The 26,516-nt window shown below is 39.4% G+C and overlaps 1 pseudogene; it reads left to right on the top strand.

Annotated features, from left to right (window-relative positions):
• The first annotated feature begins 635 nt into the window (after positions 1–635).
• Positions 636–2,862, top strand: LOC144229320 (small ribosomal subunit protein eS4, X isoform-like; annotated as a pseudogene).
• Positions 2,863–26,516: the final 23,654 nt, after the last annotated feature.

Genomic DNA, 26,516 nt, shown 5'->3' with positions numbered 1-26,516 from the left:
TTGAGGATGTCCCTAGACCTGTGTGCGTCTCCTGTCTCCTGAAACCTTTCAAGACTCTTCCTCACACTCCCACACAAAGATCTTTCTTATTATCTATTGATGGGGAGCTATATATAACAAGAAGTCACTGTGACTTCAGTAATGCTTTTGATCACTTGTACCTTATTAATTACATCTACAATCTTTATTATGTCAAAAACACCCATACAGCTTATGTGCTTGACATACATGGAAGTCCCCAGACCTCCTTGCCTGACTCCACACCAATGCGTGAAGCTGGTAATGCCTATGCAACTTCCATAGGTCAAGAAAAGTGTTTTTACAAACTATACACAGAAAACACTTGTAAAAATCCACTTGAGACACCTCTCTCCCTCTCCCTTGACTTCCCACTCACAACATCCAGTAAAGCTCTTTCCCTCTCTCTGCACTGGTCCAGCACTCCTCTACTCCCGGGAGGCGCAGCTCCCCCCGACCCCACCCCACCCCCAGCCGTTCATCACCATGTGTGGCTATCTCAACTTTCATCAAGAGGGCCAGCCCCTTGAATTCTCATGGAAAAAAACAAGTCCTCCACATCATTACACTTGATTTCCTTCTGGTTTCTCTCTCATGGCCACCTCCTTCCAGTTACAATGTCCCAGCTCTTCCAGGTATGTAGGACAGGACGTATCTCTCCTTTCAAGCCCCCCACTAGGTCCCTACAATAGTCTGTTTTTATCAAGCTTCCCCAGGATCTATGCCTTCTTGTTTTCCCTGTCCCCTGCCCAGGTGATTGTTGCTAATCGGCTAATGAGGAAAGGCTTTCCAAGAATGGGAGGGGAGGTCTCTGTTTTTTTAATAGCTGACATTCTGAAGACAAGATTCTACCCCTTCCCCACTGCTTTTTTGTAGAAACCCAGGGGATAACTCTTACTGTGGACATTTCAAACCAAGAAGGGATAGCAACATCTTGAAAATGATGCCATTTTACACTCCTGTCAAAATCAGCCACCAGTTCTCCTTTTTGAGATTTCCTGACAATGTTTGGAGTTTTTGGTTTGTTTCTTTCTCCCAGTAATTTTTTTGGGTGAATTTCCTCACAACAGCCCTAAAACCTGCCCCCCTCCATGTGTGGCAGCTGACTCTCTGACCCCCATCTAACCCAGTATCAAGAACAATCTCCTTTCTTGACTTGAATTGGAATTATTCATATCCCTCAGGGGTAGTGTGATCAGTTAATATACCATCCAGATAAGAACATGTTAGACCACAAGAGAGAACTTTTGATAATTCAGCTGGGACAAAAAGCATAAACCAGGCCCCCTCTTAGCAAGCATCCAACTTGTTGAGCAAACCCTATATGATTATCCAAAGACCTTAACACAGAGGCCTGTCCACAACAGATGCTCAGTACATATTACTTCACTGATTGGGTCCAATGTGTTGTGTCATTTTCCTGATGTTAATGCCACAGTACATTTTTAAGATTTTTTTTTTAATGTTTATTTATTTTTGAGAGAGACAGACAAAGTGCAAGTGCGGTAGGGGGAGACACAGAATCCGAAGCAGGCTTCAGGCTTGGAGCTGTCAGCACAGAGCCCCACGTGGGGCTCAAACCAACAAACCACGAGATCACGACCTAAGCCAAAGTGGGGCACAACTAACTGAGCCACCCAGATGCCCCCACAGTACATTTTAAAGTTCCAATTTTTGTATTTTTTTCTTCTGCTGTATAACACCAGTCGTATGCATTAAGATATGATAGTACATTCTTCCTTGAACAATCCTCAACTGTCCCTACCAAACTTTCTCCTGAAAAGATATTTTTAGCTCTCTTTTCTCATGCCAGAAGGAGGCAGTCCTCTTGGTGCCTAGCACAGTTATGGTTTATGATCCAAGAAGAATCTGAAGCGTGTAGCAGCTCCAAAGCATTAACTTCTGGATAAACTGACTGGTGTGTTTGCCTCTCGTCCATCTACTGGTCCCCATAAACAGAGAGAATCTCCCTATCATCATCTTCTTAAGGAAAAGACTTAAGTATGGCCCAGCAGGAGACAAAGTAAAGAAGATCTGTATGTAGTGTTTTATTAAGATTGATGACAAGGTCTCGGGGCACCTGGGTGGCTCATTGGTGAAGCATCCAACTTGGGCTCAGGTCATGATCTCATGGTTTGTGGGATCGAGCCCCGCATCTGCACTAACAGTGCAAAGCCTGCTTGGAATTCTCTCTCTCTCTCTCTCTCTCTCTCTCTCTCCCCCCTCCCCCATCCCGCTCCTCTCTGTTCATGCTTCCTCCTTCTCTCAAAATAGATAAATAAACTTAAAAAAAAAAGATTGATGGCAAGGTCTGAACTGATACAACCTACACTGCTGGTTTTATGGACATCATCAGCATTGACAAGACTAGGGACAATTTCTGCTTGATCTGTGACACCAAGGGTTACTTTGCTGTTCATCAGATCACACCTAAGGAGGCCACTTACAAGTTGCACAAGATGAGAAAGATCTTTGTGGGGATGAAAGGAATCCCTCATCTGGTGACCCATGATCCTCATTCCACCCACTATTCTGATCCCCTCATCAAAGTGAATGACACCACTCAGGTTAATTTGGAGGCTGGAAAGATTACTGATTTTGTCAAGCTTGATACAGGTAATCTGTGTGTAGTGATGAGAGAGACAGAGAGAGATACCTGGTTCTTTTGATGTAGTTCGCCTAAAAGATACCAATAGCACAGCTTTGCTGCCCAGCTCTCTACCATTTTTGCTATCGGCAAAGGCACCAAACCATGGATTTTCTCTTCCATGTGGAAAGGGCACCTGTGTCACCATTGCTGAGGAGAGAGACAAGGGACTGGCAGCCAAACAGAATGCTGGGTAAAATGGTAATGTGATTGGAAGTCTTCATACTCAATTAAAGATAATACAATGTGATTAAAAATAGTAATCAGACAGGCGATTACAATGAATGCAGAAGTGCTCTGATGGGAAATAGAGCCTGCAGTGGATGCCCCACACTCTTCCTCCCCCACGTACACCTGATGCCTCGCCGGCAGTGCTCGGTTACCTACTGCACCTCCCTCTTCTTCCTTCCCCTTTCCCACCACAGAATCCAGTACATCACTAGGTGCATACAATTCCACTTCCTAAACAGCTCTCAAATCTCTTCCATTGTCTTCTTCCCACAGTCTTTCTTCCGAGGAAAGGAAAGCTGAACCATTTTTAAGCATTCACAAAATTCTAAAAATCTGATTACAGGAGATTATTATAGTAATCTGTGCTTGAGAAGATGGACACCAGACTAAGGAAGGGATAGGGAGGATGGCATGGAAGGAGAAGGGGATAAGGCATTAGAAAGAGCCCCGCAGAAACCCAATGTTAAAAAGAAATTACAAAGTAGATTGAGAAGCGGGGAGAGTTAGGGAGACAATCTGCAGACCACACTGTCATTGAAACAAAAGGAAGAGTTTCCAGAAGAAAAAAGTGGTTGACAGTGCCAATGCTGCCAAGAGACCAAATAATGTAGGAGCTAAGACAAGAACAGTAGATTCGGCAAAGATCATCACTTGAGATTAGTTTTTCAAAATCAAAGTATTGAATACCTACTAGATGCAGGGGCTTCTTTAAAAGACACAGAGATTTGCAGATCTGAGTTGCTGCTTTCCAGGGGCCAATCATGTAGTTTACAAGCAAAATTGCAAAGGCACCAGAAAGATCCCCTCCTTCTTCGGTAGCCAAAAAAACCTGTAAATACTACAGTACATAATGAGCCAAATGAGTGGTACAAATATATCATGTTATCTGGAATGAATACTGTAAATCAGGAAAGTTGTGGTTTTTTTTGATATCTGTATTTTAAGGTCATTGTTAATACCCTGGAGCACTTCCAGGTAAAATAGCCAAGATGGAGAATGATTTAGAAACCATTTTGAATGAAGAAGTAACTGAAAAATAAGGGTTGTATTTGAGTTAGTCTAGGTAGCTATGGTAGCATTCATCAAACATTTGAGGGGCTTTTATATAAAAGATGAATGGTAATTCTTTTGTATTCCTCCTGAGGACACACCAAAAACAAGTAAGGCCCAGGGAGTCAGAAATTATCTCAAAATTAGAGAGAGATAGAGGGAGAGAAAAAGAGGGGGAGAGGGAGAGGAAGGGAAGGAAGGGAAGGAAGGGAAGGAAGGGAAGGGAAGGGAAGGGAAAGGAAGGGAAGGAAGGGAAGGGAGCGAGGGAGGGAGGGAGGAAGGAAGGAAGGAAGGAAGGAAGGAAGGAGAAAGAAATAGAGAAAGGGAGAGAGAGGAAGGAAGCAAGCAAGCAAAGGAAGACATCCTTACCAATAAGTGAAGTGAGCTGCCATGTATAAGTATTCCCCATCTTGGACATGTTCCAGCAAAGGTCAAAGGGTAAAAAGTTGGACTCATCATCTCCCAAGATGCCTTTGACCTCTAAGATTCTGTGACTCCAGTTCGAAAATGGCCACTTCCTTCCAAGGTGGTCAGAAAACTCTTTGTGGAACAAGTAAGATATCCCATCTGGACTTGGAAGATGGTCAGGATTTTGATAGATGAGCAAGAGAAGGAACAGCCTGTCATGTAGAAGGACAATAAGCTCAACTTGCTGCAGGTGACTTTTCACATGAGGGTCCAAAGTCATCAGAACCAAGTGGACAAAAGCCGCCAATGCCAGAGTGAGGGATTTAAGCAAAATCTTTAGGCAGCAAGGAACCACCAAGGAAGGAATTACATTTTTTTTTTTTGCAAGGAATTATAATTCAATTAAGGAGAGCTTTAAGGAAGTTTGTTCTGGCATTTACTTAGGACAGATTAGAAACAGGTGAGACTGAAAAAAAGCAGGAAATTACTGAGAAAGATAAGAAAATGAAAACCGAAACTCAAGGAATGGGAATAAATTAAAGCTTAGAATAATGGAAACTTTTGGGAAAGAAGAATCCATAGAACTTGGTGGCTGGTTATGTTGGGAAAAGAGGCAGAAGGGAGAAACCAGAAGAATGGATGAAAAGGAGGGGTGTTGGGAGATGCAGTGCCTTGAAAACAACAGGGTCAGGGAGTGTAATCTGAGAGACCAGTCACGGTCCCGAGGTCCCAACGTGGGAAGCCAGTCTAAGAAGAACTCCGGCCAGGACGACCTCTCCGATTCAGGTAGTGTCTCACTAGCACCCAGTGGAATATTACCAGCTGCTATCTCAGAGGAAATTGGGTTCCCTGATTTTCTAAATGAGCCAAGCTGTTGGGCTGGCACCCAACACACATGACAGGCACTTAGCCAAGCATAAAGGAACAGGTCTTAAACATGTGAGTGTGTACTTAAACCATCTCCAGCATTTAGCAACCTGTTAAGGGGAGCTCACAGAAACATATGAAAAAGAGATCTCTGCAAACTCCAGAGCCACCTACTTTTTTACACTGCCGTCTTATATTAAAAACACGTATAAATAAATCTACTGTGAGATCTACTTTCTCTCTTACTGGGAAATAGGACAGAGAGGGATACTCTAAAGCAAAAGCATTTTTTGAGGTGGTACTTGAGATAAAATTGGGGGAAAAAAACTCTTCAACATAACTTAGGCTCAGTCTATGTAGAAAAAGTAAATAGAGAGGCAGAGCTGATGAATTTGAACAATGCAGAGAACTGGACTGGATCACTCAAACTCCTACAGCTGCTTTTTTTCTCAACAGTGGTTGGTTTTATTTTGTTTTGTTTTGTTTTTGCTTGGATTATCTGGGCAATTACCTCAACTCTCCATTTCACTCTGGTTCTACAGACAGGACACTCTGAGTGTTCTATTTTTATCACATCCGAATAAGGACGGAACACAATGGAGCTCATTGAAATGAGCCTCACTGAAGGATTAGGCCAGTTGAAAGGATGTGTTTCCTGCACATCCTATGTTTTCCATGATGCAGAGAAATGAGCAATTCCCTGCCCTTAGTCTGCCCTCTCCATTGACAACACTCTCCATCTCAGGGCAAAGGGTAAAGCAGAAAGCAACATTTGGCAAAATATTTATGTTGATAAGGGCGAAATGAAGCACTGCTGTCTGGAAAGTATACCCAGTTGACCAAATCATACATGAGTCCTTAACTCTGGAAGTTCCCTGGAAGGCTGAACAGGGTTTACCCCATGTCATGGACTTCCCTAAGCAAAGCTGAAATTCAATGACTCCCCGAAGTTCATGGGGTCAACTCCAAGACTGCAGCCAGGAGCTCTGAGTTGAAATCACTTACACTGTAAGCTTTGGATACCAACAGGATTCACTGGCTAGGAACGGCTGGGTGCTTTGGAAGGCAGTTTTCTTTCTCAGCTCTCTTTAGGTCCGGTGACCTTGGCCTTCGGTTTTCCTGTCACTACAAAAACCTCTCTTCCTTTTAAGTGAGCTTGAGACACACATCATAGACGCTTCTTGAAATACCGTTTTGCAGAAAGGCAGTAGTTTTCTATTTACAGGAAAAGAAAGGGTGGTGAAAAAGGACTGAACAGCTTCCAGCTGCCATTGAGAAAGGGGGGCTAGGTGCAGAATGGGGACATTCCTTCTTCACGCCCTGTGCCCTAGGCCTGGACGCCTTCTTCCACAGCCAGCTCCATGGAGCTCAAAACTTGAACTTGAAGAGCATGCTCCCTCCATACCTGCCTCACTACCACAGTATGAACGGGGACTGAGTTGAAATACACACACATCATCTTGGGACCTTGGAATCCCTATTACCCAGAGAAGTGAAGACACTGGGGCATTCCAGACTTGCCAGCCTCCCAGCTAAAGGACTCGGCATCACAGCTCATGTATCCGGTGGCCATCCCCGATGGCTGAAGGCTGGCTGTGTGGTTGGGGTCTGGCACAGGAATTGTTTTAAAGCTGAGTTTACATCACAGTCACCTTGTTTGCATTTCGATTGGATTTTAAAAATCAATGAAACTAGCAAAGGTTTCTAAAGATGGTTTTATTTAAAACCCAAGCAGGACTGTGGCTACTTCAAAAGTGCATAGTGTTAACCGAGGTCCAGGTTAAAGCTTCCTCAAGCCATGGGTTTTATCCCAAAAGAGAGCTTCAAGAAAAATCCTTATGAAATGGTGCCCAGAATGCATTTAAAGATGCATAAACCTCAGAGAAACAACCGGTCTGGGAAGGAATCAGCCTATTTATGACGGCAACATACTTTACAAAAGCTCTCCGAGGGGGCTGACGAGGCAAGCAAAGAAAGAACTTTCTTAAGTAAATATCAAATCAATTAAAGGAACAGATCCATGGAAATAAATCATTTACAGAAACAGGTCCTACCTGCGGTTTCCAACACAAAATACACTCAATGCTACACCTCCAGTAACTAAATAAAAATGGATTCCAAAGTGATTCAATCTTCACACACTGAGTAAGAGGCAACTTGCTAAAGCAAAGCCTGCAAAACAAAGGTTTTCAAGATATAAAAATTCATAAACCTTTCTTATCAGAAAAGAGGTGAATGAATATTGTGGCATTCTTACAGCCTGTTTGCTTTAGCATTTGTCATGTAGTTATTCTGCACAAAGGTAAGGTCTGGTATGCAGCCTAATTATTCTCCCGCCTCCTTCTGTCACAAGGTCTCCTTAAAGGGCAATTTCTTTCTTTAGTTCTTTAAATGCTTCCAACAAGATATCTTAAGGTCAAGAAACTCCAACAATGTGCAAATATCTTTCAGGAGTAGTCGATTTCCCCCTAGTACTATTAGGGGAAATTTTATTGTAGTCGGTCTAAAGCGCGTTAATGGAGGGTCATGTTTCTATTTACCCTGGGATGGTAGTAGTAATCGGAAACAGGAGGCAGTGAGGCCCTCCCAGCACTGCAGCTCTGCACTCCGGTCGGTCACCATCTCCTAGTCTGGATTCCAGATGATGTCGAAATGACATTTCACATAATTCATCAGAGACATATATATGTACGCGTATATGGGGTCTACTGAAGCCTCCTGTCAAGACTTACAAGCTTTTCACTTTGGCAAAGGCTTGATTATAAGATTTGGATTAATTAGTGATCCAACATTTCTGTGAGATTTGGTAGCCACGGATTTTTTGTGTTCTTTGCAAATTAGCCATTATGAGATGGAGTTTGATAACATTTTTCTCCTCAGATATCCCCTTAGTAACTGAAATCTGACAGAGTAATATATCTTTATCCAACCAAGTTGGCAAATTTCCCCAGTAATTTCTAGGCATGTTCTGGTACGTTCAACAAATATTTATGGGAGGCCATCACTTACCCGACACTACACAGGGCACTGGCAGGACAAAAGTGAAGACAGGTAGTCCTTCTACAGGGCTAGCAGCAAAGAGTGTCCTTGTAGTGATGGTAGGCTGTGGTAGGTTACATGAATTTACATATGGGATAAAATTTCTAGACCACACACATGCGCATATGCACACACATACACATGAGCATATATAAACTGGAGGTCTGGAAGTCTAGACAATAGAATTGTAGCAGTGGCAGCTTCCTGGTTTTGATAATGCACTATAGTGATATAAGAACATAGTCTTTGCAGAAGCTAGATGAAGAGTTCATAGAACTCTTTGTTATCTTTCAACTTCTCATGACCCTAAATTACTTTAAAATAAAATGTTTAATTGGAAGGAAAAAAAAAAAAGACCTGGGGCGCGAGGTGGCTCAGTCGGTTAAACATCTAGCTCTTGGCTTCGGCTCAGGTCATGATCTCATAGTTCATGGGTTAGAGCCCCACATCGGGCTCTGAGCTGACAGCATAATCTGCTTGAGATTCTCTCTCTCTCCCTGTCTCTCTGCCCTTCCCTCACTTGTGTGCTCTGTTTCTCTTCTCTCTCTAAATAAATAAACTTAAAAAATAAAGTAAAAAAAAAAAAAAGACTAGCCTTTACATGGAGCTTGCTCTATAGTGGGATACATAACTAACAAGTAGATTAATTAATAAGCACAGACTTTTATGTTTATTTTTTATTGAAGTATAATTAAAATAAAGGGTTATATTAGTTTCATGTGTACAATATAGCGATTCAAGAATTCCATACATTATTCAGTGCTCATCACAGTAAATATATTCTTAATTCCCTTCACCTATTTCTTCCATCCCTTACCCACCGACCCTCTGATAACCACCAGTTACTTCTCCACATTTAAGAGTCTATTTTTTGTCTCTTTTTTCTTTATTTGTTTCTTAAATTCCACATATAAATTAAATCATATGGTACTTGTCTCTCTCTGTCTGACTTATTTCACTTAGCATGATACCCAGTGCATCCATGTTGTTGCAAATGACAAGGTCTCATTCTTTTTTATGGCTGAATAATATTCCTGCATGTGTTTGTGTACCACATCTTTCTTATCCATTCATTATTGACGGAAACTCTGGTTGCTTCTATATGTTAGCTATTGTAGGTAATGCTGCAATAAACACAGGGATGTATACATCTTTTTTGATTAATGTTTCTTTGGGTTTGGGGAGGGGGAATAAATACCCAGTAGTGAAATACTGGATCATAGAAAAATTATATTTTTAATTTTTTGAGGAACATCCATACTGTTTTCCACAGTAGCTGTACCAATTTACATTCCTACCAATAGAGCACAAGTATTTCTTTTTCTCTACATCCTCACCAACATTTTTTATTTCTTGTCTTTTTGATTCTAGCCATTCTAACAAATGTGAAGTGATATCCTATTGTGGTTTTGATTTACATTTCCCTAATGATTAGTGATGTTGAGCATCTTTTCATGTATCTGTTGTATCATTTTTTAATCAGATTGTTTGCTTGTTGGGTGGTAAGTTGTATAAATCATTTATATATTTTTGATATTTACTCTTTATCAGATATGTCATCTGCAAATATCTTCTCCCATACAGTAGGTTGTCTTTCCATTTTGTTGAAAATTTTCTTCACTGTGCAAGTGTTTCATTTTGGTATGTTCCCAATAGTTTGGTTTTGCTTTTGTTTCCCTTGCCTCAAGAGATATATCAAGAAAAATGTTTCCATAGCCAATGTCAAAGAAATTATTGTCTATATTTTCTTCTAGGAGTTCAGGTGACATATTTAGGTCTTTAATCCATTTGAGTTTATTTTTGTAAATGGTTTAAGAAAGTGGTCCAGATTCATTCTGTCTAGTTTTCCCAGAACCATTTGAAGAGACCATCTTTCCCCTATTGCATTTTCTTGCTTCCCTTGTTGTAGATTAATTGACATGGGTTTATTTCTGGGCTCTCTAGTCTGTTCCATGGATCTACATGCCTATTTTTGTGCCAGTCCCATACTGTTTGGATTACTACAGTTTTGTAGTATATCTTGAAATCCGGAATTGTGATATCTCCAGCTTTGTTCTTCTTCCTTGAATTTTTTTAATGTGGTGTGAAAAGCATTTTCTGAGAAGTGTTGTTATATAAAATAATAAAGGAGTGCTCTCTTAAAAAAGAGCAACCCAAGAGAGAAACTCTGAGTGGGGGTTGGGGGTGGGGGGAGGTACATTCTAACTAAGACCTGAATAAATGAGAATGAGCCAACTAGGCTTTGAGAGATGATCAGCTAACACAGTAGAAGATCCTGCCTGGCCTAAGTCAGGATGACCTTCAAAACTGTGACTTTACTAAGGCAAAGTCTTCAAGGATATCCAGATTTCAGTGGGCTGACCTTATATTATGGGAGTGCTTGACCCTAACAAGAAAGTAAGAATGCAAAAAATTCACCAGTACAATAGTCATCAGATCCAGTAGATGGCAAGATATTTAAATATCTTAAGAGTCAAAGAAATGCAAAATTCAATCAAGTGATGAAAGCAGGCCAGGCAGGGATTGCAAAAGTGATGAATAGATGGGATTATTAGGAAATATATCTTAGTAAATCCAGCATTTAGGAACCTGAAACCACCCCAACTACAAATAAACTCAGGGTGTCCCAGAGTCTCTAAGAATGCGACGGCATGAAGGGAAAAAAAATTGAGATGTAATCTTGTCTACCTAGAGCAAGCATCTCCCAGCCTTGGAAGAGTTTCCAATTAAGCAGAAAAATGGTTAAGAAAACCAAACTCTGACAATTAATATTTCTATTTTTAAAAATCTCAGCTACCTGGGAGTCCCAGCTACCTGCAAGTCTGCAGCATGAGGATCCCTTACACCCAGGAGTTCTCGGCCCTGGTGCGCTATACATGTCAGGTGTCCACACTAAGTTCGGCATCACTAAGGTGACCTCCCCAGAGGGGGGACCAACTGGATGCCTGAGGAGGGGCAAATCGGCCCAAGTAGAAAAACACAGCAGGTCAAAACAATCGTGCTGATCTGGAGCAAGATTACACCACGTATTCCAGCCTGAGCGTCGTAGCAGGACACTGTCCCTTTTGCCCCTATCTGAATCCTGTAGCTCCTAAATAAATAAACAGCAGAAGTTTAAAACAAAATCTGAGCATACTTCATTATTTTAAGTATTCATGATGAGAAAGAAAATTTGACCTATTAGAATAAAGGGCCAACCTTGTAAATTTAAAATGTATATAATTGTATAAAAGATTTAGATTTGTTGAAATCTAACTGTATACATAACATTAGAATATTTAAGATAATCTACATTTGTGTTCAATTAGATTTAGAGTTATTTTTAAACTTAAGAAAGATTTCTTTTGGGCGCCTGGGTGGCTCAGTTGGCTAAGTGTCTGACTTCGGCTCAGGTCATGATCTCACAGTTTGTGGGTTTGAGCCCCGCATCAGGTTCTGTGCTGGCAGCTCAGAGCCTGAAACCTATTTCAAATTCTGTGTCTCCCTCTCTCTGCCCCTCCCCCGCTCATGCTCTGTCTCTCTCTGTCTCAATAAATAAATAACCTATAAAAAAATTTTTTTAAAAAAGGATTTTCTTTGTGAAATCATAGGAAAATCACATATATTGCATCTAAAAATGCAGTTTTAAATGTTAAAGGGCTTTATTTTACAAACATTATTTAAACTCCTGTAAAGTGATGTTAAAATTTGCTACACTTTTAAGTAGATAGTAAGATTTATAAGCTACATTTAAAGGCACACAGAAGAATGAAGTATTTACAATTCATAATTTAAATGTATAGTTGATAAATGTAATCTATTACATACTAATTTTTATATATCTAACATTAACTTTATCTTTTTCTGCATAAAACCCATTGTCATATTAAAACGAAACTCTTGGGGTGCCTGGTTGTTTCAGTCAATTAACCCTCCAACTCTTAGTTTAGGTCATGACCTCGTGGTTTCATGGGTTCAAGCCCCATGTTGGGCTCTGGGCTGGCAGCACAGAGCCTGCTTAAGATTCTCTTTCTCCCTCTTTCTATTTGCCCCTCCCCATTCACACTGACTCTGTCTCTCTCAGGATAAATAAATAAACCCTCTAAGTAAATAAATAAAAATAAAAACTCTCATATTTATAGCTTGAGTCTCAAGCTATTAAAAAGATTTCCATGGAATGGCAGTCCCTATGAGCCCTGGGAAAAAGTGATGACATACAGATAGTGGAACAAATCAACTTTTGCCTATGTATTAAAGGAAGTGATTTATCCTGGGGAAATGTATGGAGTTAAATGCTAAATCTGAGGTGTTATCTTTAATTTTTAATTTTTAAATGTTTATTTTTGAGAAAGAACACACACGTATGTACGTGCACACGCACGTGCGCAAGTGCATGCGTGCACACACACGAGCAGGGGAGGGACAGAGAGAGAGGGAGGTAGACTCCAAAGCAGGCTCCAAGCTCTGCCCCTGACTTGTTGGCACAGAGCCTGACAGGGGGCTTGAACCTACAAACTGTGAGATCATGAGCTGAGCCAAAGGCAGATGCTTAACCAACTGAGCCACCCAGGCACCCCTGAGGTATTATCTTTTAAAAAAAAATCACTTAACAAAGATCCCCTCACAGTCATCACAATTTTTAAGCACATGCATTAATTCCTTCTAGATTCCTTGATGCTTAATACATATTTTTTACTGTATCACTTTTTACGTTACATTAAAGTGTAAGTTTTTGTTACATATCTATTTTCCCACTTAACCATAAGTTCCTACTAGGTTAGGAATCATTTCCTGTTTATAATTGTATAGAATGACTATGACACTATGAGCATCTTAAGCTGGAGGAAAAGTTGCCATAGACATCTCTCATGCACCTAATTAATTCTAAGATTTTCGTCCCATTAGCCTCTTCAAAAACTCAGACACCAACCCAACTGGCTTCCTGCCTTAGCTTCCTAGATTCATCCAGCCCTATTTGGATCTCTGACCTAGTTTCAGATTGTTTACACTGGCCCTAACCTGGCACTCACTGCCTTAGGACATGGCTTTTGGCATTTTTCCACTGACTCCACCCACTCCAACCTCAGGGCAGGACCAAGTCTGTCAATGAAGAGCATCAGATATTCAGAATTTGGAAGAGCATCTGAAAATAATCGTGGCCTAATACGAATTTAAAGACTAAACTCATTCAATAATCATCTACAAGTTTCCTGAACATCTCCAATGTTTAAGATGCTCTGCTGAGAACAGGGATATTAAAAACCAGTAAGATGTGGAACCTGTAGTCAAGAAGATAGTGAACCACAGTAGTGTTCTTACAGGGTTATGAATGAAGTAAGATCACAGAAGACAAGAACACAACCCAAATGGAGATAAAGGGCAGTAGAGGAAGGATTTCTCATAGCCTGTGGCCCTGTTAAATTTTGGTGGCTAGATCAACAAGGCTTTGCGAATGCTTCGATGTCAGAAAGTAAAAGGGGTCTACAATGACTTTGGGAATAGTGTTTGATGAGGCCCTTGACTGAGACTGGGAATACAGAAGGATGTGCTGGTCTTGGGCTACGGTAATTAACTCAGGTAATTAACTCAGATTAACATGTTGAATTTGAAAGGAAGCGGAGATGTACAATACACAACTGGATAAAAGAGCCTACCGATTATAAGAAGTCCATGGTCTAGAGTGGTACATTTGAAAGTCATCAGCATACACAGCCTTGGAAGTGAATGAATTGTCCCAGGGATAACATGAACAGTGAGAGAAGTAAGCAAGAGAGATACTCAAGGGATCATCACATTAAAGGGGTAGGCAGAAGAGGAAATCATTTGGGAACCAAGAAGAGAAACCTGAGATTTAAAGCAAAACAAAACAAGAAAACTAAAACAAAAACCAGGGAGCAGACATTGTGGCAGACATTGTTGGTTTCCTGACAAGTATCCATTTCCTGCTCTTCCTCACATAATTCCTCCCCCCAAGAAGTGCATGGGCCTCTAAAAAGGCTGAAGGTCTCAGTCCCAAGGATTGAGCTAACTGGTCTAAAGATAATCTCACTCACTTTACTGAGGACGGTGGGGAACAAGTAACCTGATGAGATTCAAGAAAAGGTTGATGAAAGGGGTGAAGGTGGACAAAAGATACAAACTTCCAGTTATAAGATAGGTAGGTACAGGGGATGTAATGTGGATGGTGACTGTAGTTAACAATACTGTATTGTTAAAATAAGCAAACAATAACAAAAAAGTACTGTATTGTATATTTGAAAGCTGCTAAGAGAGTAGATGTTAAAAGTTCTCATCGGGGCGCCTGGGTGGCTCAGGCGGTTATGTGTTCAACTTCAGCTCATGTCATGATCTTGTTGTTCATGAGTTCAAGCCCCGTGTCAAGGTCTGTGCTGACAGCTCGACCCTGGAGCCTGCTTCGGGTTCTGGGTCTCCCTCTCTCTCTGCCCCTCCCCCACTCATTCTCTCTCCCTCTCTCTCTCAAAAATAAATAAAACATTAAAAACTTAAAAATTAAAAAAATAAAATAAAAGTTCTCATCAACTCTTAACTCTAGAGAATATACAGATGGTTACCAGAGGGGAGGTAGGTAGGGAGATAGGGGAAAGAGGTGGTGAGGATTAAGGAGTACACCTGTTGGGGTCCCTGGGTGGCTCAGTGGGTTAAGTGACTGACTCTTGACATCAGCTCAGGTTCGTGAGTTCAAGCCCCACACTGGGCTCCATACTGACAGTGCAGAGCCTGTTTAGGATTCTCTCTCTCTATCTGCCTTTCCTGTGCTCTCTCACTCTCACTCTCTCTCCCTCATTCCTTCTCTCAAAATAAATAAACTTAAAAATTTTTTTTAAAACGGAGAGCATCCTTCATGATGAGCGAGAGGTGTTGTATGGTAATGTTGAATCACTAAATTGTATATCTGAAACTAATCTTACATGTATGTTAACTCACTGGAATTTAAATAAAAACTTTTAGGGGCACCTGGGTTGCTCAATAAGTTAAGCATCTGACTCTTCATTTTGGCTCAGGTCATGATCTCACAGTTTGTGAGACTGAGCCCCACAGAGAGCTCCATGCTGTCAGCACAGAGGCTGCTTGGGATTCTCTCCCTATCTCTCCCCCGCTCTCTCTCTCTTTTTCTCTTTCTCTCTCAAAATAAATAAATAAACTTTTAAAAAAGTTAAATTAAAACTTTTAAAACAATAAAAAACGAAAGTTCTCATCAGAAGAAAAAAATTATAACTAAGTGATGGATGTTAACTAAACTTAACGTGGTCATCATCTCACAAAATATCCATATTATCAGGTCATGTTGTACATATGAAACCTATACAATATCATATATCAATTATTTTAATAAAACTGAAAAAATATATTTTAAAAAAGAAACAAAAGTTTAATGAGACTCCAGAGAAATTCTTCATGATTCTCTTAGAAGAACTTCAAGAAGCAATACTTTCCCTTCCTCCAGATGTCATCCTCAGTAACTATGAAACCCAGCCTTGCTGTAGCTCTTGCTCCCTGCCAGTGTGAGAAAGAAACCAACCGAAGGAAGAGAAGCAAGCCAGAAGAATCACAGAGATACGGAGCTGGAGCCAACGTTGATACCTCCAGACTTCTATTTGTGTGAACTACCTATGAATTTCCTTATTGCTTAAACCAGTTTAGGTTGAGTTTTCTGCTACTTTCTTCCAAAGCAGTACTAACAGACAGATCCAGTTGTGTCACAGAAAACAAAGGAGGTGGGACCTTTAGCAAGAAGTGCTCGAGTCTTGAGTGGTGCCTAGAGGCCAGGTGAAGGAGGCCCCAAAATGCGTGCAAGAACCTGGTGACAGATGGGTCACTAAGGGAGCAGTTTCCATGGTGGTGGCTGAGGTGGGACAGAGCCCAGACAACAGTGGGTGGAGAGCTGAATGTGCAGTGAGCACTCAGAACAAGCCAAGATTCTTCTGTAGTAAAGTCTGACTGCAATGTAGAGAGAAAATTGCAATGAGAAGCCATTAATACAGAGATACGTAGTGTTGAGAAAGGTTTTGAGTTGTTTATTTTGAAGACAAGAGCTAATTAGTGGATGAATCAACAGGTGGATCTCCAACTTTTCTGCCATGTTCTCCCTTCCCCGGAGTTCAGGGGGAATCTCAGTGGAAAGGGGAATTCAACTATAAAACTTCGAAAGAGGCAAAAGCAGTACATCAGCATTTCACATTCCAACTTTTGAATGAGATATACAAGCCAATGATGCAGAATGAATCTACTAAAGCAATTCATTAGAAATAACACACACACACACACACACACACACACACACACACAAAGGAAGCACTTGAGAAAATGTGTACAAGAAAATACACAATTTTTTTGTGACTGAAATATTGGGGGGAGAACAGAACCTGAATGATTTATTAATAAAGAAATAGTGGGGTGCCTGGTGGCTCAGTCGGTTAAGTGTTCATCTCTTGGTTTTAGCTCAGGTCTTGATCTCACGGTTTGTGGGTTCGAGCCCCATGTTGGGCTCCATGCTGTCAGTGTGGAGCCTGCTTGGGATTCTCTGTTTCCCTCTCTCTCTGCCCCTCTCCCACTTGTGCTCATTCTCTCTCTCTCTCTCAAGTAAATAAACTTAAAAACATAGAGAAATGGTAAAACCCAAAAAATGTACACTGACTATTATTCTGTTGATATTTACTCTACAGCATTAAAAACAAAAACAAAAGAGCCTGATCTCTATGTACTGATATGAAAAAATGCAGGTGAAAACATGAAATTATGGAACATTATGTGTAATATGATTCTACATATGAAACTCAAAGCAGATAGAATTATTTATTCTTATGCAGAGAATAAAGGTCAAGGAGAAAATATAACAAAATCTTATCAGTGGTTACTTAAGAGAGTGAAGTGAGATATGGTGTTCAGGGTAGGGAGCAGCATTTTAGAAAAGGGGAATTTCATATATATTGTATACTTTTATGTAAGTTGAATTTTTACAAGGGTAATATTTTTTTTGTATGATAAATGATAAAGTAAGTGTTTGAAGAAACATGAGGCATTTGAAAAGCAGGAACTAAATTTGTACCAACCAGCATATCACATTAAACAGGGAAAAGGAAAGACCACAACACTGATCATTTTTAATGTCATTATCTCATGTTATTAATGCCAAATGGATATGGCTTTGTATGCTTTTTTAGGGAAAGCATTTTTAAATTAATTAGTTGTTGGATGTATGTAAAACCATTGGCATCAAGTTAAGTTTATCTGTAAGTAACTCTATATTCACCATCTGGTTAAATTTGGCATTGCTTATCTTCAAATTGCAAGAGTGCACAAATAAAACTGGCCGCTGTTTCATGAAGACTCCTGTGTGAGCATATTTGCAAGTGTGGAATGTACATTGTGAGGCTGACTGGAGAAGCCAAAAGGCTCACCTTGGTCCTGAAACAAATCTTATCCTCAGGCTAAGCAATTCAGCTCAGTTCTAAAACTTGTTCCCTCACCTAGGAAGTAAGAGAAGGGCAGGCCACACCAATGGGAGCACCACTGTCCGTGATTTCTTATTCAAAAGTCATCTGAAGAAATGGTTTCAATAAGAAGAACACCATCAGAAACCTAAAGAAGTGAGACATGGAGAATCCAATGCTCAGATAAAGAATTTGCATATATTCTATTTTTCAATTTTTTTTAATGTTTTATTTATTTCTGAGACAGAGAGAGAGAAACAGCATGAGCAGGGGAGGGTCAGAGAGAGAAGCATATGTTCTAAATAAATACAACCATTTTATAAATATATTGTCAAAGACTTTCTATTTCCATCTAACTACAGCTATTATTTCAAATCTAATATATACATAATTAAATTAAGTCAAAAAATGCCCTTTACCAGGGCTATCAGTGGTTTACCAAACACCCAGCCCTTGCTCATTGATTAGTTATCAGTTCCAAAATACAAAGGCCAAATATTCTTTCCACATAGTCACTTTAACAAGATGTCAGATGTCAGTTCCTCAATCTCACAGAAAAAACTCTCCTAGTCCCTGAGGCAGACAACTCAAGAAATGCCCAAATGTGAATATATGTCTAAATCACTTTGAGTCTGGAACAGAGCAACAAATTTGGAAACATTTTTTAATCACTGAGGGGGAAAAAAATGGCAAAAGAATTTTTTAAAAAAGCCTAGGCAAGACTACTTTACCTATGGTCAAGTTAGTCCTATGAATAATATCTTTGTCAAAATAAGGTGTAAAGCCCAGAAGATATGAATCAAATAATTTTAATATGTGGTGATCTACAATCATTGGGCAAAAGAATATAAAGGAAGATTTTCAGTGAAATATACATACCTAGTCAACAATTAAACATGTATGAAGCATACACCAAATATGAAACTGGTCATACAGCAATAAACAAAATAGATAAGACCTCTGTCCTCTCAGAGCTTTCAAATTCTGAAAATTGACAAATATTATCCAAGAGAATCAAGTCTCCTGTCTTAATACCAAACAGCTCGTATTTTCTATGTTGTGGAGTTACTTCTACAAAGAGACAGATCAAATTTTTGTTTTACTTTTGTCAGAAGCTAAATAGAAGAGTATATATTTTCTTTCATTCACATGTATACAAAGTTCAGTTAGATATAAGCAGACAGCTCTGACAGCACTACAGCATCACATTTAAAGAATACATTTATTCCACAAGATCAGAGAGAATCAGACTCAATTATTCATCATTCAGTCAGTCAGTCAGTCAGTCAATCAGTTATTTTAAGTAAGCTCTATACCCAATATGGGGGCCTGAACTCACAACTCTGAGATCAGGAGTCACATGCTTTAGTTACCCCAAACTCAATTTTTTTTAATACAAAATTCACATGATAGTCCCATTTTATCTATAAAAGTTCATTATAAAATGGTTCTGTGATTTTTGCACTGCTGCTATTACAAACTGGATGCCATTCATATAAATTTCTTTATTACTTTGGAAGTATATTTCTCATACCTGTTCACTTATCATCATTCAAATTTAAATCCTCAAATTTTTTTAATTCTCAGCTTTTAATACTAGAGAATTCCTTCTTACAATAGTTACTGCAGTAAAAAAAAATGCCATCATTGATTATAAACACTTTAAATTTAGCTCCATAAAACCAGATTTTCCTGGAGGACTACAGGAAGAAAGGCAATGCCGGATTCTCTCCATGAACTCTGTATCTGGTGGATTTTGCTTTAAAATATTCTAATAATGCTGAATATTAACTATAGGTTGTAATTTGATATTCACAACTTTGTAACAACTGGCATAATAGTCAGAAACTGTCTCCAAAGAAACCAACCAATGGTCCAAGAACAGGAACAAAAAACCATGGGCTGAAATTAATGCAAAGATACTTTCTCTGTAATACTTCCAAAGATTAGCATGCAAAGGTGACCCAAGAAGAGACAGATGGACAGGGGATCTACTTCTTATTTAAGAGATGAAAAATCTGAGGGTCATTGGGGCAAAGTAGTCTCCTGACCAAAGATACATAACTTGTTGAATACATGAATGGAACAAGAGCTCAAGTCTCTGTATTTCTAGCACTTGCTAAACCCAGATGTAGAGAAAGGGTAAAAAATGGAGAAGGTCTTAACCACAGACACACATACTCTCTCTCTCTCACACACACACACATACTCTCTCTCTCTCACACACACACACATACACACACACAGACACAAACATACATTCTCTCTCTCTCCTCTCTCTCTCTCCTCTCTCTCCCTCCCTCCAAATTTTCCATGATTCTTCTCCTTCATTGTCCACAATGCATGCCCTTTCCCACTACTTATACCTGATGTGACTATTTCTCATTTATTCTCTTTTCAAGATCAATAAGGTTAGCCAGGATATATTTATCTAAATCTCTGTTTGATGTTTTTTCTTAAATTATGAACCTAAGAATGGCTTTTTAATGTAGAAGTACAAAATAACATTAATTCTTAAATGTGACTTAGTGATTTAGGTTAGACATATTCCATATAAGTTCTATGCTTTAAAAAAAAGTTATAGGGGCACCTGCGTGGCTGTCAGTGAAGTGTCTGACTCTTGGTTTCAGCTCAGGTCATGATCTCACAGTTCGTGAGTTTGAGCCCCACATCAGTGTGGAGCCTGCTTGAGATTCTTTCTCCCTCTCTCTCTCTGCCCTTCTCCCACTCACATGCATTTTCTCTCTCTCTCTCTCTCTCTCTCAAAATAAATAAATAAACAAAAAAAATAATTTAAAAAGTTACAACTAAGAAAAGTTACAACTAAGCAATGCTATTAAAACAATAAAATGACTTCAGATAAAGCACAGATCATCATCATAATTTTTAAACCTTTTCTGGGCATTTTCGAATACAATATTTAACAAATTTCTTCTCAGTATTTTTCCCCGTTTGTTATAACTCAGTAATGGGTTGGATGCTAAGAAAAACAGAAAAGGAAACATGGCCTTTATAAAGTAGAATCACAATTTAAATTTGAAACACTGATGCAGAATGTCCTGTGAGTATGATTTTGTCCTTCAGTGTAGGGCACTGATGTCTTGGGGGACTTCAGTGAGTAGGAACGTAGAAGTGAGGGAGAAAAGCAGAAAAGATGGACAGTGACTAGAAGTTGGCATCAAATTTCAAACCTGGGATGCTGACTCATTCCTACCACCCTAAAATTAAATTCTGAGATGAAGGAGCTGCTGATTCCAAGCATACTTGAAAGGAAAGAAGCTAGGTTCCCAAGCCCCAAAAGGCTTTCACTGATAATCAGGAGAAAGGTTTTAAGGTGATCAAACCAAGATATTCTGAAATACTTTAAAAAAAAAAAATCACGTGATGCAGTAAGAAACTACTTTCTACATAAACAACACTCCAGGAAAACAATAAAACTCAGAAGACAACACTGTGATGATCCAATTTAGGGGAAAGTAAAAAGTGGCTTTTTCATGATAAATTTTTGTACTTCAAAGCAGTTTTATTATCAGCTGTGAATATTATATAATCGTAAATACTAGTGTTTTCTCCTCCATCGATAAAAAATTGAAAATAGAAACTTATAGGGGTACCCAAGAGGCTTAGTCAGTTAAGCGTCCAACTCTTGATTTTGGCCCAGGTAATTATCTCACAGGTCTTGAGATTGAGCCCTGAGTTGGGCTTCTGTGCTGACAGCATGGAACCTGCTTAGGATTGTCCTTCTCTCTCTCTCTCTCTCTCTCTTTCTCTCTCTCTCTCTCTCTCTCACTCTACCTCTTCCCACTCAAGCTTCCCTCTCCTCTTCCCACACACTCCTTCTCTCAAAATAAATAAACTTAAAAAATATATAGAAACTTATATATTCTCAGCCTTTTCCTTCCAATTGTTAAGCTTTTAGGAACTCATACAATGCATTCGAGGTTGACCCCAAAATAATGTCATGGTGCAAATCTGACAAAGCAGTTACAAGACCAAAGACAGGCTCAGTCCCAAGCCTGCTTGGTGCCAAAGGATCCTGGTAGTGTGGAGGGGACTATTACTTTCAAATCATGCCTTCCAGGCAGAGCCGTGGGCTGTCGTAAGGGTTGCCTCATCTTCATTGCACCTCTTTCCCTTCCCAGATGGCTGAGCCTGCTGGAACTCAAGGTTCATAAAGCCAAAGACTCATGATGGAAATGTCACCTGCAAGTTGGAATCAGGCTAGAACACTGAGGAAACACTGCTTGTAGGAAATGTGTAAAAAGGATGAAGGTGGTGCGTTCAATCCACAGGCAACTAGACCCAAAGCCAAGAATTTCCAAAGCAATAAGAATTCAAAAGCATTAATTGGTGTCCCATATTGATAAGAAGCCATGATAATGACCGCATAGTTAAGTCATTGAGAGAGAAAGAGAATGAGTGATTAAATCACACTAAACCATTTGAGGCTGTCTTAAAAGACAGATTAAGTAACAGGACAGGTATTTCTAGGTCCTAGCTGCACAGCACTGTCGGCAAACCAGGACAGCAGAGTATTTCTGTCTGATCTAATTCAGCTGTTAGAGCCTTCCATCTTGTCTCCACCTTGGAAAAATAAAAGTGAAAGAAAGAAAAGGAATGGAAAAGAGGGATGGCAAGGAAAAACAAAGTAATAGAATATACTAATCACTTTTCTATCTTGAAGAAGAAGGAAAACGCCAGCTTGTACACATATATCCATTCCAGCACCTGTTCAGTGATCTCTCATGTAATATTTCAATAACAGTAAATACATCAAACAATAATTTGAATTCTAACGTTGACCCAAGAAGCTACAGTTTAACCCTATACTCTTCAGAACTGGTCTGGCATTCTGCACTAGAATTTTTTATTTAAAAAAAATCTAATTCTACATCTTTATCTTAATGGGTTTCTTACAGCCAAAATAGCTAGGCATATTTTTTTCAACTCTTTAATTTTTTTTTTAAGATTCAGGGGATTCTGGATCCTTTAGGATATTTTTTTAAAGTCCATGTTACAAATTAACTTTTTTTTCTTTTTCTTTTTTAAAGGCTTTATTTTTAATACCTTTACACCCAATGTGGAGCTCAAACTCACAACCTCAAGATCAAGAGTCTCATGCTCTGCTGAATGAGCCAGGCAGGTGACCTCGTAAATTAACTTTTCAAGGGTTGCCAAATATATCATTATAGACGTGACTCAAAGGTGTTCTGGTGTCTAATACAAATAGAAAATACTTGAACTCTTTGAATTGTAGATGATGTTAGAATCTTTATTTTGAAAGACAGGAAAAGGCACTGGTAATACCCAAAACCACCACAAACAGTAAGTACGTCCTGAGGGCCAGTCCCTGTCCTATGTGCTTTACATACATTATCACATTTGATCTGTACAATAACCTGTAGGGCAGGCAACTACTCTACAAGTGAGGAAACAGGAGCTTATAGAGATTAAGTATATTGTGCAAGTCACTCCCATTAGTAAGTGGACTGAACTATGTGTCTGTGTGACTCCAAAGGCTAGATGTATATTCTTAGCCACCATTCCCTACTTCCTCACACCATCAGGCTCAACAACAACAACAGCAACAACAACAAAGAAAACCCCACAGTCATTCAGGGATACGTCTTCGGAAATGCATGTTCTCTTAGCATCATGGATCTCACGGTGGCCATTCCCCCTACCATATTTTAGGTCCCTCAACATTGAACTACTACTTGTATTAAGTATCTAGGCTCAGCTCCCTGTTGGGTTTTTTAGTAGGGAAGGAAAAGAAAAAGAAGAAAAGAGGTTTGGATTCTCAGGGAACATGTTTTGGTGATAGTCTCTTTATCTGCATATTTATTTGGAAAAGGGGGGAGGGGAACAAGCATAATTAAGAGTTCCAGATAGTAATGTAAAACTGGCTCTCCCTTCAGCTACAAATAAATTGGTTTTAAGACACGAAGGAGCCTCATGTTAATTGAATTATGTCCTTCTAGTTGTTCCCAGACATAAAGAAAGAATAATGGTGCTTAGGAGCCCCAGACCAGAGGAAATATTGGAAATGGGTCAATAAAATAGTGATGTTTGTCTCATTTGCATACAGAGACTTTAAGACAATACCTCAAAATTTATGAATCCAGATTACTCAACCTTAGAAAGGCAAATAAGTCAACCTCAATTGGGAAATAAAATCCCATAAATTGTATATCATGAACTATATTTTCAAGGACTCTGGAGACAACATTCAGAAGGTTAAAGCAAAAAATGAATTAGGGAGGGTTTGTAGTTAAAGATAGTGGACTAAGTAGACATGCTTATCTTTTCTCTCTCTCTCTCTCCTGAAACTCCCTAAAACTATAGTAAAGAGACTTTCATTAAAAGCTCCACCCCCAAGAGCAATGGGAGAAGAGACACAATAGCAAAATACTTTTTAAAGTTTAAAACAGAGGTTCGAAAGCAAAAGGACAAACGCTGCTAAAATAAAGTAGGAGGTCCAAGAAAGCAAAGTCCTAAAACAGCAGCTGAGGGAATCTAGCAGCAACTCAATTTGCCTGACACTGAGTGTTTCCTTTAATTCTCAAAAATTGGCAGAACCAGGGACCTCTAGAAGCAGGGACAAAAATAAGAGGACAACAAAATGGGAGAAAAGAATTCAGACACCCACCTCTACTCCTCTCCCCTCTTCCCCTTTGACCAAGCAACTGTTTCTCCTGCCCTTCCCCCTCCACAGCATCATAGTAGAGTTCGCTCTCCCGGAGAGGGTGAAGCACAGCCTCTATGAATGGGGACACTAGTCGAGAGTAGGGACATCATACTAGAAGGAAGGGGATTAAATGATGCCTGTGCAAGAGAGGCAAACATCCCATACTGAATGTTGAGACCTCACAGAACTGGCAGCCAGGATCGGAGTCCTTCTTCCCTGTTATTCAACATACAGTCCATGGATAGTGGCAATGTTTGGAAATGCAGAATCTCAGCCCCACCCCAAACCTACTGCATCAGAATCTGCATTTCAACCATAACTTAGGTGACCCGTATAGACATTGAACTTTGAGCAGCCTGGCTCTCACAGGAGATTACACTCTTCTCTGTAAAACCTTCAAGGAGAAACCAGAAGATATGAACATCAGGGTCATTACTCCCCACAGAATGACCCAGTCAGATCTCCCTCTAATGAAGCCTACAATCCAAAAGTTCACCCATATGCTTAGCACTTCCGGGCAGCTTTTCAGTGTCCAGTGTGAAACATGATTACCAAGGATGTGAGGAAAATCTCTACTGTGAGAGAGAACAAACAAATAATCGGAAGCAATGCAGAAGAAACAGACCATACTAAAAAATAAAATATAAAAGTGTTTTTAAAGAAGCTGTTATCAGCTATCCTCAGAGAGATAGAAAAACATGCTATATCCATAAAACAAGAATAGGATAACTTTAAAAAAATGAACAGAGGATGAAAAGAGTTTATAGAAATCAAGAATAAACAGCAAAAATGAAAAACTCAAGAAGGGGTCGAAAATATAGTTGAAAACATAAACCCCCGAAGTAGGGCAAAAGACAAAGAGATGAAAAATGGACAATGTTTTAAAAAGAGAAAAGTAGAACATTAATACAGATTGCGTCACATCCAAATAATAGGCATTCCAGAAAGAGAGGGGAAAAAAAATAAATGGAGAGGAAGAAATCAAAGAGTAATTTAATAAAATTCCCAAAGAAATGGGTTTCCAGATGGGAAAGACCAATTGAGTGCCTAACACAATAAATAAAAATAGGGCTATACCAAGATATGTCCTCATAAAATTACAGAAAACTGGTATAAAGAGAAGATTCTAAAAGCCTTGAGAGAAAAAATATATACAGTGAGTCAAGAGACAAAACACTTCCAGATTTGTCAACCTCTAAGATTAGAATTAGAAAACAGTTTAACAATGCCTTCAAAGTCTGGGGGAAATTATTTCCAACTTAGAATTATTAACTTCGCCAAAATACAAATTATTTGTGAGAGCATTTAAAGACATGCTTATAAAATTTACCCCCTATGCACCCTTACTTAGGAAGCTGCTGGAAGAGGTGCTTCACAATAACAAGCGAGAAAACCAAGAAAGAAGAAGACATGGGATCCAGACATGGAACCAATTCAAGACAGAGGTGAAGGGGTCCCAGAATGATAGTGAAAGAGAAGTTCAAGATGGCAGGTGTGTACCAGGGATAAAGGACACAGTTAAGATTAGAGGTCACGAAGCTTTTAAGAGGGGTGTGTCCAAGATGAAACTGATAAAACGCCTGAGGGACTCAAGTACATGCAGAGGGGAATTTAGAAATGGTTCAAGGAAAAAAAAGAAAAAGAATAAAAATGAAAACTAAGGAGTAGGACAATTATGTATTTCAATGAAATTTTCAAAATGATTCGAGAATAGAAGAACAATCATAGAATACCAAAGAGCTCATGTGTAAATAGTAGGCACATGGATATAAAGTCATAATCTTACAAACAGTTACAAATCTTATAAATGCTGAAAATTGATCTAAACAAAATCATGACATCTCTGCAGGGAAGATAGAGGGAATGGTGTGTGGGTTTCAGAAGGAGGGGTAAACAAGAGCTAAATTCTCACCTTCCATGGCGGGAAGTAAATAGACAATACCTTAACTGAAAAATCAAGATACAGCACTATAAGCCAGTTGCTTCGTGATATAGATATAAGAATCAAATGTAATCTCTGATAGAGGAAGCTTCTTAAAAGCCAGAAAATGGAGTATGGAGGGTAGTGGCAGGCAGATGACTGCTGATTTTCATAAATAAGCCTTTTAGGACTAGTGCAGTCTTTAACCTATGTGTA

Source organism: Crocuta crocuta, unplaced genomic scaffold, assembly GCF_008692635.1.
Source record: "Crocuta crocuta isolate KB4526 unplaced genomic scaffold, BGI_CrCroc_1.0 scaffold60, whole genome shotgun sequence".
Lineage (NCBI taxonomy): Eukaryota > Metazoa > Chordata > Mammalia > Carnivora > Hyaenidae > Crocuta > Crocuta crocuta.
This window is presented reverse-complemented; position numbering and strand designations above follow the sequence as displayed.